We start from the raw sequence: 12,918 nt of genomic DNA on the forward strand, positions 1-12,918 counted from the left end.
CGATAAGATTCTTAGAGGAGACTGGCCCTCCCTCCTTCGTGAGACATTCCATCCAAAACAGCCCTGCCCTTCCCACTGGGAGATCACATTGCGCACATGGGTCGCATTAGCTTCCCATTATCACCGTGACTGCGCTGACATTCTTGGTCTTGTCATTGCTCCTACAGCTTAATACGTACTTTGAATTATTTTCCTCCAAAGTAAACAAAAACCATCTTCAAAGGTTTTGGGGTTTTTTTGTTGTTGTTGGCTCAAGTCCTTTGCTAGTGTTTGCTGCTCCTTTAGCATCACCTACAAGTTCTGATATACTGATTACATTTCTTTCATAGGTTCAGAAGGTGTTGATTGGTATAAATACACATGAAGACATATGTAGAAATATTTAATGAAAACACATCAGTCAGTGGGCAGTTGACTACCCCCTGAGTGCAAAGCACAGTTTTTGTAAAACCTGACTGATACTCAACAAACATTGATTGGTTCCTACCATGTGCAAGTTACTGTAATATGTTTTCTTATGTGGAAAAAGTGTGATCGTATGGAAAAATATAGTTTTAAACTGAAAATAAATATACATAAAATGTGTATGATGCAAACATATACTTGCTATTAAGAATCATCTGAGGGGGTATCTGGGTGGCTCAGTGCCTGACTCTTGATTTCAGCTCAGGCCATGATCCCAGGGTCATGGAATCGAGCCCCATGCCAGGCTCTGTGCTGAGCGAGGAGCCTGCTTAAGATTTTCTCTCTCTCCTTCTCTCTGCCCCTCCTCTGCTCATGCTCACTCTCTCTCTCCCTCAAAAAAAAAGGTAGGGGAGAAAAGAAAAGAAAAAAAAAGAATAATCTGCAGTATTTCTCCATCAATCACCAGGGATGGCAAATAACCTGGCATCCTCCAATCTGAGCTTAGCCAAGACAAAGCCCTGGAATCCTCCTCAACACAGTTCCTTAGGCAATCTATATCAATCTATCAGAATTCATCTGCACATTCACTTAGTCAACAGCTATTTATCGAGCACCTACTATGTGCCAGGCATTGTAGTAAGTGCAGGGTTATAACAGCAAATAATACAGACTATGGGCTTGTCTTCCTGCAGGGTTATGTGATGAGGTTGGCATTCAGTACAAAGGATATTTCCATTCCTGATTTAGACTATCCTTGTGCTATTACATCTTCTCCCTTAGAAGATATAAGATGAGAGACTCTTCCTGTCTGTGAATTCAAAGTCACCAGGACTTGAACTTCTGAGTAAACAGACTGGTGATTAAAGGGGAGTCAAGATTACACACTAGAAAGAGGATGTGTTAGTCAAGATGTCTTTGGTGACAAGTTAACAGAAAACCCAGTATAACCCATTCTAAATGGTAAAGAAGTTCATTGCCTCACTGTGTCAAAGACTGAGTTGTCCCATAATATCCCATGGTCATATATCCCCCATAATTACCCCAACGTTTGGCTACCCAGAATAAAAACTACTTTCCTTCACACTAAGTTTTAGCCAAAAAGATACAAGCAGAAGTGTATTTGGCAGCATCTAAGAATCTTCCCCAAGAGACAGATGGTACATAACACTCTGTCTTCTTCCTTATGCCTTGCTCTTTCTAGCTGCCTGGAAAACAGATGACATTATTTTGAACTTTAAGGGTAAGGGTCATATTGTAGAGATATTGGACTAATGATCTAGAAGAATCCTGGTTCCCTGACTCTCTCAGAGAATGTGGTCACCACACCAGCCCTGACTTGCATTCCTATAGACTTTTACATGAGAAAGTGTTAAGCGTCTATCTTGTTTAAAGCATTGTTTCTTTAGGAATGCATGACTCTCAGCAAAGCCTGACCGTAATGATATACTCATGTATTGGGAAGTCCTGCCAATGGGTCACCTTCAGGAACAGTCTAATCTAGTGTTTCTGGCTCCGTTCCTCTGGGATACTTTTGGCCTCTGCTCTTCTCCATAAGGGAGGCTCATCTCAGGCTGGTAATAATATAGGTGTAGTGGTTCTGGACCTCAGGTCTGCACATTTCAAAACTCTAAAAAAAGAGAAAGAAAGTGGCTTCCAGAAGTTTTCCCAGAGGAGAGAAAAGAACAAACCAAGTAGTCCTCAACAAACCTCTCCTCTTGTGCTTGGGCCTGAATCAAATCCTGAAACAATCATTTGCAAGTAGATGCGACCACCCATGGACCAAATAGAGCCAGCCCTAGGACTGAGGATGGGGCCAGATCCCTCTAGGTTGGGCACATGAGTTGGTGGGCAAGGGCTAACGAACTGAACAAAACTGAAATTGTGTTAGGAAGGAGGAAGAGTAATGCTTTGGTTGCTTATTAGCATAGCAAACCACCCAAAACTTGGTGTCTTTAAAAACAATCTTAATAGGCATCAAATTTAGCTTACAAGTCTGCCGTTTGTGCAAGACTCAACAAGGACAACTCATGTCTGCTGCATATGGCATCAGTGGGAGAAGGGGCTCCTTGAAGAGCACCGGGGGTCTCCTCGGCATCTCTGTTTCTCTCTATATGGTCTCTCCAGCACAGCGGCTTTCAAGCTGCTGAATTTCTTCCATAGCAACACAGGGCTCTGAAGGCACATGTCCTAAGATAGAGTCAGGGGGACTCTGTGTGGCTTTTTCTGACTTTGCCTCACTTTTGTCACATTCTATTTCTGCAAGAAGTCACAAAGACCCACCCAAGTCCAAGAGGAGAGAACATAAACTCCACATCTTGATGGTTCCTGTAGTGCCTCTAGTTTAGGTCTAGCCAACAGGCAAGATTCTGGAAGAATATACAAGACTGGAATTATTGTCGCAGCTTCTTTTTGGGAAATACAATCTATCACAAAGTGAAGGGAAGGTTGATAGGCCACCAATACCATCCACCACCAGGAGATAAGACATATCTACAGACATCCACCTGCTTGCTGTGCAAAGTCATAGATGCTTTAAGACCTAGGCTACAGGCACTACAGCAGCTCAGAAACGCAAGAGATTGTATTTCTGATGGCAGGGCTGTGCCGAGAAGACAGCACTGGCAGTGGGCCATGGAGAATGGGAAACGTAGGTAAACAGGGAAATGTGGATAAGGGGGTTGGGTGAGACACCCGGTGAGGAAATCCTGAGATGTAAGGAAGGGAATCCCAGAATGTGAGACCAGGTAAATAAAGCCCGAGGAGCAGGAACCAGGAACGTAAACAACTACTCATCAATGTCTTCTACTTATCAAAGATTTATATTAATATTTTCCAAAGACTCCCTTTTAAAAACTGTTGGGAAAATAATATAAATAAGTAAATTAAATAACAAGTAGGTAGGCAGGCAGACAGTCAAGGTCCAGACAGATGAGAGACAGAGAGGGAGAGAGAGAGAGAGAGAGAGAGATTGAGAAATGCAGCACACACATAGCAGAAATAAAGCGGTCACCTTACAGGGTTGACCCAAATGGCTGCTTCCATTGACTGCTGTTGGCATCATGGCACTCATGTCGACTTTCTGTAAACAGAAGAATTGATTTTAAACCACCAGTTGCTCTCAGCCTGTGTCAGAGGTGGCCAGAGGTGACATGGTGCCACCCTGTAGGTCTGGTCATGGTAGGGGCTGAGAAGATGTATATCCCATCACACCTGTGGCCTGGTTTCGATGTTATAAGTTGGCCTTAGAGAGCATGCCTCACCCTACAGCCGTGGCGCAAGGCTTGGTTACACACGGGGATGGCTTAGAGATCTGCAAAATGCTGAAGCCTCACCTGAGACCCCGATTCAATGGACCTGGGGTGCAGCCTGGCAAAATGGGAAGAACTCTGTGCTGGAAGGAAAAAACCTGCCTCCTATGTCTAGATTATGCTAAACTTCCGACTATCTAGAAATAGCTGGATGACTGTTTCTTTTTTAATTTCCAATCCAGATGTGTAAGATTCCCAGGGGGAAACTCTCTGTGGTCTGGCATTCCTACTGGGAAGAGACATCTTTATTAGTAGGCACTGAGGAATTTGAGCACAAATAAATCCAGGCTGGGGGTGTTCTTTGTGCATCAAACCTACTTTTCCCCAAATTCATCTCTGCCTGTGACATGTTTAACATACGATTTTCACCAAGTTCACAGTGCACTTCCCAATGGTTAACTGAGCAGTTGACATGACTGCAGTTATCTTAGTAGCATGAACACTTGAGAACATTCCTAGTCCGTTGGTACAATGATATCAAGAGTGAAGAAATGCTTTCTAAGGCCGCAGGAGCCAGCAATCAGCCATGAATCCCCCACAGCTATTTCAGAGATGTCTAACTCAGCACTGAAGGAATCAGAGAAAAAGTCTCAGACCGGTGGGTCCATAACTCCCACTTGAGCGATTTGGAGACTCACTGAAACCAAGACGTATGAGTACGCACCTAAATGTCAGCTTAGGAATGAGGCAGGAAGCAAGAAGTACGTTCAGAAACCAGGGCTCACCGTGATCCTTGGCTGGACCTAATTCCTGATAGACTGTCAATTCTTGACTCTGCTGGGCTTGGTATGAGCACATGCCAGACACTTTCTACCGCATCCGTCAGATCTGCCGTCCGGTGGCCACGGGCGCTGTGGCGAACCAGACTCAAGCATCAGCCAGCGGTGCCCATCTCTTACGGGGACTGATTCTGACCATCCGACCCGGCAGTTTCACCTTCACCCTCATAGGTGGCAGCTGGACTCCACAAACTCTTCTGCTTGGAGATTCCTTTCCCTTCCAGGCAGCTATTCTGCCTCCTCGCCGACCTTGGAATGACCAGGGTCTAGAAAGTGCTGCTAACATGGTGACAGTCATGCCTATGTCCGTTCTACCCACATGTTCCAGGTCCACACCTCAGCGTGCGCCCCAAAGTAGGGATTATTCCATCCCTCACCTCGTCTCCCGTTCTTTCTTTTTCCAATTCTCTTTCTTTCCTCTTTCCCTCCTTCCTTCCCCCTTTCTTACTTTCTTTCTGTCTGTCTGTCTGTCCGTCTTCCTTCCTTCCTTCTTTCCTTCCTTCCTTCCTTCTTTCTGTCTGTCTTCCTTCCTTCCTTCCTTTCTTCTTTCTTTCTTTCTTTCTTTCTTTCTTTCTTTCTTTCTTTCTTTCTTTCTTTCTTTCTGTCTGTCTGTCTGTCTGTCGGGGGCATAGGGGCCATCTGCAGTCCACAGCTTGGTTGGAAGATGTTATAATGCATTTGAAGTCAGAATCCTTGGGCTCAAGTCCCAGATTAGCCATTTACTAGGTATATGTTGGGCAAGTCACTAACACTTTCTCAGCTCCAATCTCCTCATCTGCAAGGTGTGGTTTTATCATTAAGTTTTGCCAATAATTCAGAGTTAATAAAAAGAAAATAACAACTATAGCAGTTCGGCTTCAATATTAAGGTAATCTAAGGGCCAACATTCTATAGAGCAAAGCATATGAGCTTTTGAGTCACAAGATAAAGAAAAGGCTCTTAACCACTCTGAGCTTCTGTTTCTTCCTTTATAAAAGGGTAATGGCAGGTCAGGGGTAGGGAGTGAGGGAATCCTAGTCATAGATCACACTTGCACTTAGCAGTATAGCCTTGGGGAAGTAATTCAGCCTCACTGTAGTCAGTTTCCTTCACTGTTCAGTGTAACTAATGTTACCAATTTTTGCATGTGATTATTATTTTAAAATGGAATAATAAATGTCTGTAAAAATCTTCTAGAGAGATGACTAGCATGTAAGAGACACTTAATTAAAAAAAAAAAAAATGGAGGGCACCTGAGTGGCTCAGTCGGTTAAGCATCCGACTTCAGCTCNAAATGGAAACTATTATTATCATTATATGTGAATGTGCCTTGTAATTATGTGAAAGGTTATACATCTATCAGCTATGATTAATTTTCTCCCCCACCCCTACCCCTGCACAATGCCTAAGGTTACAGAGGAATGCCTAAAATTATTACCTTAGAAAAATCAATAAATTAAGCTGTAGTCAGAACACCAATACATTCAAATAAATGTATTTGGATAGTCAAGAGCCTGGGCTAAGAGTCATGTTGCTTGGGATAAATCCCAACTGTGTGACCCCAGGCAAATCACTTACCCATCCTGTGCTTCAGTTTTGTCATCTCTAAAATGGAATGATAATTGCAACTACCTTGTATTGTCATCGTAAAAATTAAATAACCTTAATAAACTGAAACATGAGAAGTCCTTAGAAAGTGTCTAATTCGGGGCGCCTGGGTGGCTTAGTCGGTTAAGCGTCCGCCTTTCGCTTAGGTCATGATCTCGCGGTTCGTGGGTTCGAGCCCCGCATCGGGCTCTGTGCTGACTGCCAGCTCAGAGCCTGGAGCCTGTTTCAGTCTGTGACTGCCTCTCTCTCTGACCCTCCCCTGCTCACGCTGTCTCTCTCTCTCTCCTAGAAATAAATAAAACATAAAAAAATTCAAAATTTGTTTTAAAAAAAAAAGAAAAAAGAAAGTGTCTAATTCATAGCAAATGTTCAGTAGATGTTGGTTATTTTATGTTACTGTTTTGTGCCAACAAATATGCTAATAGTTTGGTAAATCATAGGTCACTATGGTAGATTAATCCATCCCCTGAAGGATTCAGAATCTATGGAGAAAATAGACCCTAGATAACCAGACTTCAGGCTCTCCCAAATGGTACATTGTGCAATTTTGAAAAAGTTGCTCTTATTTTCAAGACACTTTCCTGTCATCTGCCAGAAATTTTTCAAAATAAATGTGCAACAATTATTAATGTGAACAATGCCCCACAGTCTTGTGCAGTACACAGTTTTAACAACTATACCTAGGAACCCTGTATAGCTGAACATAAAAAATGTGTGTACGTGACTGTGTGTGTATGTATACCAAAGCACACATTTTATTAGTGATGGAATAAAGGATCAAGTAAAAGGGTGGGGTAGGGAGAGAGCAGAAGAAGACTGAGTAAAAAGTAACATGTAAATTGGGCCTTGAGTGATGAGTAGAAATCTGCCAGGTAAACTGAGGGCTAGAGGGGAGAATAAAAAAGGAAATCCAAGCAGAGGAAACAAAATAAGCCAAGCTCAGAAGCACAAACATGACTATGAAGTTTAAGGACCACTGCTGCAAGGAGCAGGGAGCCATCTCATGTTCTGAAATGGAGGAAGATTCCAGAATAAGTTAGTTTAACCTGACACTTCTCTCTCGGTAAATGGAAGAAAAACTTTATATGATACGAGGTGGCCCAGTAGGCTCAGTGATTACTGCTTGGCATCGTGGGGACAATGTGTGGACCCTGGGAGCCCAAGAGTAGAAGGCGTTGGCCAATTCCGGGAGGTAGGGAAGAAAAAGGAAACTGGACACAGCATCCCAGTTCACCAAGGGCAGAAGGACTAAGTCAACTATTGTGTGCACCCAAACCAAGGAATATACACAGCTATTAAAAGGAATAGTATGCATATAAAAGATCTCCAAGAAATATTGCTGATTGAAAAAACAAGTGACCAAACAAAATACACAGTATGAAATTCCTTTTATAAAGCAAACACACATATATATATACACAAGACAATGCCCCGTAACCCCTATGTGTGCATATATATGTATGTAACTACATAGAAAATGTTCTCAGATGGATCCTTGATGCCCTGATAATAACAGTGACCTCTGGGAATAAGTTAAGCTTGAAAAGAATGGTCAGGGGAAACTCAGGCTCATCACGCATTCCATTTTTATAAGGAGAATGTACTCATGTATCACCGTGTAATTAAAAATTAATTTTGAGAAGAAATCAAAGATTAATATAGAGCTGGCTTTGAAGACAAATGTGTCCCTCTTCCCAGTTTTGTTCCCAAGGTGATATTAACCAACCCCTACCACGTGTCTCCACCCAACAGAGATAGAGACCAGATAGGACTAACCCAAGGCGTTCTGCCTCGTAATAAACCAAAGCAGGCTGAAGCTCCTAATCTGAATAAACACACGAAACAGAGGATCCTTAAGAGTACCATCTCATTCCACAAAGGATTGTCTTCGTAACAGTGTGAAATAGTCCACAGTTACTAAGGTTCAGCTGTTGCTGGGCAACGTGGCAAGAAGGATTTTCACTGCAGCTAAAGCTTTACAGCTTTGAAAAAAGGAGTTCGTGACCACACCACCAAGGTAATAAAGAACAAAAGGCCCAAGTGTGCTTTCTTTTCCCCCTCATATGTTTTAAGTTCTCTCTCTAGTATCATGGAACTGGAAGGATATTCTACCAGGAATTGTTCGTGGAGAAGTAGGCCTTCCGTTGGGATTTGCACCAAGGGATATAGCAGCATAAATAGCAAGGTAACACTTAATTTTCTGCGCACAACCATCATTAGTTCATGCGATACTCCATACAAATGGCCCTAGTCAACCCAAGAAAACCTGTTGAAGTCACACACGAGAAACTGCCTAGAAGCCAAACATTGTTGTTAAACTGAATTAAGTGTTTTATGTGTCACTTTTTGAAAAATAAACTGTATGACACATTTACCAGACCAGAAACTGCAGAAATACTTAAGATTCCGCCATTGAGACTAGTACATGTCGTGATTCTGTTCCCATAGAGGGATTACAAAATGGAATATTTAGGTAACTATGGATTATCATAAAATGGGTCAACAAATGCTGTCGGTCTGTTTTTCTGTGATACCCAAGGCAGAGCAGTTGTGCCCAAACAAGCTCCTAGAGGGGAATCATTGCTTTGCGAATTCTGTTCCCATTGCTCTGAAATTGCCAGCATCGTTTCTTCTTTCTCCTGTGTGCATTACTTACAACAGAGTGAAGCAAAATAGACCTTTAAACAAGAAGGTATTCTGTGCTTTCCTTTTACGTTACCTTCATCCACGTTATTACAGATTTTATAAATAAATGCCAAGCTTTTCAATACTCATTAAAATACAATACAGTAAGCACACAAAGACATTTTACCAGATGGTACACTAGTAACCAAAAAGGCAACAATTAACATTTAAATATTCACGGTTTGAGTTCAGATGCTGAAGAGATGCGTTCTTTAAAGGCAAGATCCAATTAGCCGATGAGATTGTGTACTTACACTCAGTAAAAGTTTTGAACCAACAGTAAAATAATATATGAAGAAATTCCAGGTCAATTTAGGCCACTGGATATGAAGATGTTTGCAAACAGGGCTCTTGAGAGGGAAGGTAGACTTCTGCAGTCAAGAGTCTGTGGAGGGGGGGGCGCCTGGGTGGCTTAGTCGGTTAAGTGTCCGACTTTCACTTAGGTCATGATCTCGCGGTTCGTGGGTTCGAGCCCTGCGTCGGGCTCTGTGCTGACTGCCAGCTCAGAGCCTAGAGCCTGTTTCAGTCTGTGAATCCCACTCTCTCTGACCCTCCCCTGCTCACGCTCTCTCTCTCTCTCTCTCTCCTAGAAATAAATAAAATTAAAAAAAAAAAGAGTCTGTGGAGAGGGGCACCTGGGTGGCTCTGTTGGTTGAGTGCCTGATTTCAGCTCAGGTCATGATCTCACTGTTCCCAGGTTTGAGACCTGCATTGGGCTCTGGGCTGACAGCTCAGAGCCTGGAGCCTATTTTGGATCCCGTGTCTCCTTCTCTTTCTCTCTGTCCCTCCCCTGCTTGCCCTCTGTCTCTGTATTTCTCTCAATAATAAATAGACATTTTTTAAAAAGAGCCTATGGAAATTGTGATCTTCTTTCCAAAAGGCAGTTCTTTAGTAAATTAAGCTATAAGAGGCTGTGGTTAAAGGGATAGGAGATATAGAAGTATTCTCTACTCTTACTTTTTTTTTTATTATTTTAATTAGGCATCCCAATCAATGTGGGGCTTGAATTCACGGCCCTGAGATCAAGAGTCACATGCTCTACTGGCTGAACCAGCCGGCCTCCCCTTTTACTTTTACTTTAGAGCCCTTCCCTCTAGGAGATGATTGAAGCAACCAGCAACGATATCTGCCACAGACGAGTAGGTACTAGTCAGGAGAAAGTGTGTCTGGGTATTCCAGGAGATGAAAGGAAGGTGTGCAAAGGCCTGCAAATGGCACAGAATGCCACACGTGGGGGGAAAAATACTTCATGGTAGTGAGATGTCAGGTGCAAGTAGAAGCTGCCATGGGCATGGCACGGGACATTCTAGACTTTATCTTGAGAACCATGGAGAGATGTTGAAGAATTTTAAATCAGTGAAAGCTATAATTAGGAGGGGTTTTTTAAGTGTATTTTTCCGCAAGTGTTAATTTTACAATTCAAACTGACTTAACCAATTACATAGGTGTGTTGATTCGTGTAAAAATCCAGAGATAGAATAGAATTAGACACAGTCCTTTCACGGGTCAAACTCAATTTCTGTGTGTTTCTCTTGGTTGTTCCGCAGTCCATATTGACCTCATCTGTTGCTAAACTCCTTGAGGGATCAAAATGGCTGCCAGGAGAAGCCAGAGCTACTCACAAGCTCACTCAGATGTGGGAGAAAGAGACAACTATTGATTTCCAAAGCCAGATTTGAGTTTTATTCTGATCAGATCAACATAAACTAGTCCTTAGGGCCATGCTCTCGGCCATGAACTAAGTACAGTCACGCCCAGAACCATTCATCGAGGCAAAGGGATAAACTACTGCTCACTGAACTATAACAGAGTCTGACCTTGAAGCACATCCAAACTACGTAACTGTTACTACACAGGGAGGAAGGTGCCCACAGGAGTAGACCCATAAAGGAAAATCCAAAGAAAGCAAGATGGGAAGCAGACAGACTGATTTAATGCTATAATGTGGCAGACATTGTTCATGTCTAATCCAAGCGGCATTTCCTCCCCCTCTGTTGCTAATATAGCTGGACTTTGTTCAGGAATTATGTGACCTTTTGCTTCATGGGCCCTTCTCTACCTCTTTTTGCAACGACTGGTTGGGGCGTGGTCAGGCAACCCTGTCTTAGCCAATGGGAACTGAGACAGAATATGCTTTGGGGTCTTTTCCTTGCTCATAAAAAGATGTTTACTGAAGCAAACACCACTTTTCTTCTTCCTTTTGTGTTGTTGTCCTGTCTGTGTGCAACACCTACCACCGCTACAGCCATCTTGCAGCCATGAGAGAAGGCAGCCCTGAAATGCTGGGGATGGCACAGCAAGAGGCTCGAAAGCACCGTTGGCGACGTCATTATGTAATTACACCAACCCCAGAACTGCTCTGGCTCCAGACTTCCGGCTACGTGAGATAACAACCCTTTTACTGTTCATGCCACTTTTGTTGGGTACTCTTATTTGCAGTTCAAAACATCTGACGTGAAAAAACGTGTTTGCTCCATTTGTTCTTTTCCTCTCCTCCTTGTCTACCCACCTTCCTCCCCCTCCTCTTCTTTTTCTTCAGAGCTTGGACAGCTTAATTTTTCAAACTCTGTTCAGGAAAGCAGATCAAAGCTCTTAAGGTCGAAATATCTGGAGAAGTTTAAGGGGACTCCTTTTGGTTTATCCATGCCAAATCACAACACAGGATGCTACTCTGATCCCTTATAAGCTGTGACTATTTAACAGATAATGTATAAAGAGAGCCAACCAGAACATACTCACTAGGCATTTTCTATGTCCAAGACACAATGTGAAGGCAAAAAGGGAGAAATCCAGAATCCATTACTATCTGAGCAGGGTAATGTTAGTTGTGCATTCTTACATATACTTTTAATTTAAGATCTTTGACTATTGTGGTAGCCCTTAGGGTTCAACTTCAATCTTCTTCAGACAGATTGCTAACATATAGGTTGCCATGCTTTTTACAGATGACCCCACCTGACCACAGCTTGACGAACAGCCCTGAGAACGAGCAGCCTACTAAGTGGCCTGGCTTAGAACTCCACCACTCCTACAGAGGCACATCTACAGAACCCGGTCTGGCCAACCCCATGAGTTCTTCTATTAAGGGGAATTTTCACATGACTTATACAAAAGGGATCAGCAGACCATGGAGTTGTAAAGTTCTCAGAGGTAAAGCAATGATATCAGAACTTTGGTAAATATAAAAGAAACGGTTCATGCATTTTGTTTTCTTAAATGGGTCATGATTTTGTTAGATTATATTCCATAGGAGTCATTAAAATGAGTGATGTGCACATTTTATTTTTGTGTCAATATTTATAAAGTACTAGTAACTAAATCTTTGACAACTATTTAAAATTATGATGAAAAATGTTAGATGCTTAATTTTAAATATGCAAAATTCAGTTAGAGTATATGGGAGCAAAATCTTGAAGACTGGTGCTCAAATTGAAAAAGTACAACCAGAGAGATAAAAAGGAAATTTATTGCAACATAGAGAGGCTGATAAGCAGAACACCCATCAACAGTACACTAGCAATAGAAATCAGGGGCACTTGGGTGGCTTGTCGGTTAAGGTCCCACTTTAGCTGAAGTCATGATCTCGTGGTCCATGAGTTCGAGTCCCCACCACCCCACACCATCTGGCTCTGTGCTGACAGCTTGGAGCCTGGAGCCTGCTTAGGATTCTGTGTCTCCCTCTCTCTCTGCTCCTCCTCTGCTAGCACTCTGTCTCTCTCTCTCAAAAACAAAATAAACATTTAAAAAAATAATAATAAAATGCTCAACAGTGACCAAGATGGTCATTTTCTTACCCTCAACAAAGAGATAAAATTATATTCTTCACTAGCTTCACATAATACGTTTTATTTGCTACTTTTCCTGGGGAAACAATGTGTTATAAAACAGTTGGACTTGTTATAACAAAGTCAGCTGATGCCAGAATAAAGAATGGAAAAAGCTCCCAAACATTTCTCTAGCAAACTCAAACATGAGTTTGAGTCAATCAATTTAAAAAGAAAAGTTAATTTGCATGTAGCCTAAAGTCTGGCAGTCACTTTAGACTTTTACAAGTTAAAAATAGGATGGGGAGAGAGAGAGAAGGGAGAGTGGAGAAGGAAGGAAGGTAGCAAAAATGTGGGAGATGAGAGACATGCTTGATTTTAGGACTCTAT

General features: G+C 42.3%; 1 long non-coding RNA gene across 1 annotated transcript; it reads left to right on the forward strand.

Moving 5' to 3' along the window:
• Positions 1-8,198: 8,198 nt before the first annotated feature.
• Positions 8,199-11,915, forward strand: LOC144240290 (uncharacterized). Its single transcript, XR_013337667.1, has 3 exons — positions 8,199-8,264; positions 11,010-11,145; positions 11,710-11,915. It is a non-coding gene; the product is annotated as an uncharacterized LOC144240290 (long non-coding RNA).
• Positions 11,916-12,918: the final 1,003 nt, after the last annotated feature.

This window comes from Crocuta crocuta, unplaced genomic scaffold, assembly GCF_008692635.1.
Source record: "Crocuta crocuta isolate KB4526 unplaced genomic scaffold, BGI_CrCroc_1.0 scaffold81, whole genome shotgun sequence".
NCBI lineage: Eukaryota > Metazoa > Chordata > Mammalia > Carnivora > Hyaenidae > Crocuta > Crocuta crocuta.